Raw genomic sequence first — 2,485 nt, 5'->3', positions numbered from 1 at the left:
TCCGTGCCCCAACTGGGACTAGAACCTGGGGTGCCGGCACCGCAGGTGGACGATTAGCCTAGTGAGCCACGGCGCCAGCCATGCACTCCAATTCTTACATCTAGACAAAAGGAAAAAATAGACATCAATGTACTATGCTAACACATAAATGACCAAACCAGATTTTTATGGAAAAAATATCAGGGAAAATTTTTCCATTGTCAAATTTATATTTTCTATAAATATGATGTATGAACCTCAAATCAGCAGACATCTTATTAGGCATGACCGAACAAAACAAAAACAACCAAGGTACAAAAGACAAAAAGGCAAAACCAAATAAAACATAATGTGCTAATGTTCCAATCAGTGTTGGTTATGTTGCCCTTTTGCAAAATTACAGGCAAAATCATACTTGTGTTTGCATTTGCATCCACATATGTTTCACTGGAAAGGGCTTTCATACCCATGACATCCCATGTGAATGGTGTAAAGGATGTTGTCTGCAAAGTACATGTCATAGTGCTGGCAGTGGTGCAGAAGCTGAGGGTCCTGGACTGGCAGGGTTGGGGCTGGAGTGCTTGTCTGGCTGTTTCCTATGCTGGGGGTACTCGTGTGGGCACTTGGTTCGCTGCTCGGACCTGCCACTGGACTGCAGTTCCTTTGACTATGGGATGGCCGAGATTCAGGGCTTGTGGGAGAGGAGCTCTGGGAAATGCTTGCTGACACGGCGGAAACTACCGTCTGTGCAGAGGGCTACGCACCAGGAAAGGCTTCTCAACGGGGCAGGGGACTACGTCAGGGGACTCTGGGTTTTGGTTTTCCGGTGGCAAGCTGGACAACTGTCCTGCTAGCACCGAGAACTGATTCAGAGGGTTATTGACCAGGAGCTCCTGGGGGTCCCTTGGTAGGCCACCAGTTGGTGTGGTCTTTGCAATACTTTCATAGGAGTCAGTCTGGATATTTGGGATTTCGTGGGTAAAATCATTAACGTAGTCTGGTTTCTGAACCACCATGGAAGGTGGACTTAAGTTAATTAGTGCTCTTCTGCTATACCCCAGATTGCCTGTTTTCTTCTATAAACCCCCCCACGTCTTCTTTCTGGTTAAGGAAGACCTAGTACCTTTAATTGGTACCATTTTATGCTTGCGCCTGCGGTGATAAGACAGGTTACATGGATCACTGCAGCGGAAGGAACATAATTCACTTTGTATGGTTTTTCTCCAGTATGGGAAGCAAATGGGCTTCCAGATAACGCTCATAAGCAGAAGCAAATGGATATAAGTGACATCTATGAGGTTTCTCACCTGTGTGGATTCTAATATGTTCGATGAGCTGGCATAGTTGCAGTACCGACACTTGAACTTCCCATCAAACGTCCTTTCAAACCCGTCTACTAACATTCCTGAGTTTTCATCCAGAGAGACTTTGACAGACGGGTGATCAAGTCCATTTTGAACACCCTCTGTTCCAGCTCCCTGAAGAGCTTCTGCTTCTTTGTCCCCACTAACTGATCCAGAGATTATGTTCACGTGATGGGTCTGCTGAGTCAAGTACTCTTGAAAATTCTTCACGAAGTCCAAAGGCTCTGGTTTCTTTTCACCCATCTTTGCTCGCTTGTTTTTTTTTTTTTTTTTTTTTTTTTTTTTTTTTTTTTTTTTAAGTTTATAGCTTGTTATACCTAGAAAAGAAACTACCAGTCAAGGCAATTTTTGACAAACCCACAGCCAGCTTTTTATTGAATTGGGAAACATTGGAAGAATTCTAAGATACAGAACCAGACAAGGATGCTCACTCTACCATGGCTATTCAATATAATCCTGGAATAGTCATTAGGCAGTAAAAAGAAAGCAAAAGGATACAAATTGGGGAAGGAGGAAGTCAAGTATCCCTGTTTGCAGATGACATGATTCTATTTAGAGGGAATCCAAAAGACTACACTAGGAGACTATTGGAAGAGTTTGTTAAAGTGGCAGGATATAAAATTAGCACACAAAAATCAATGGACTTTGTATACACAGGCAATGCCATGGCTGAGAAAGAACTTCTAAGATCAATACCATTCACAATAGCTACAAAAAATTTAAATGCCTTAGAATAAATTTAACCAAGTAGTTCAAAGATCTCTAAAATAAAAATTACAAAACATTAAAGAAAGAAATAGAAGACACAAAAAATGGAAAAATCTTTCCTGTTCATGAATTGAAAGCATCAATATTGTCAAAATTTCCATACTACGAAAAGCAATTTACAAATTCAGTGCAATCCCAATTAAAATACCAATGATATTCTTTGCAGATCTAGAAAAATTATTCTAAATTTCACATGGAAACACAAGAGATCCCGAACAGCTAAAGCAATCTTATATAATAAAAACAAAGCCAGAGACATGACAGTACCAGATTTCAGGACACTCTACAGGGTGCAGCCTGATACTGGCATAAAAAAAGACATAAAACCAATGGAATAGAATAGAAACTCCAGAAAAAAATTCCAGGCATCTACA

General features: G+C 40.9%; 1 pseudogene; it reads right to left on the bottom strand.

The window, feature by feature from the left end:
* Positions 1–282: 282 nt before the first annotated feature.
* On the bottom strand, positions 283–1,586 carry LOC100348463 (zinc finger protein Pegasus pseudogene; annotated as a pseudogene).
* Positions 1,587–2,485: the final 899 nt, after the last annotated feature.

The sequence above is a fragment of the Oryctolagus cuniculus genome, chromosome 2 (assembly GCF_964237555.1).
Source record: "Oryctolagus cuniculus chromosome 2, mOryCun1.1, whole genome shotgun sequence".
Classification (NCBI taxonomy): Eukaryota; Metazoa; Chordata; class Mammalia; order Lagomorpha; family Leporidae; genus Oryctolagus; species Oryctolagus cuniculus.
Note: the sequence above shows the minus strand (reverse complement) of the source record. Positions and strands in the feature narration are given on the sequence as shown.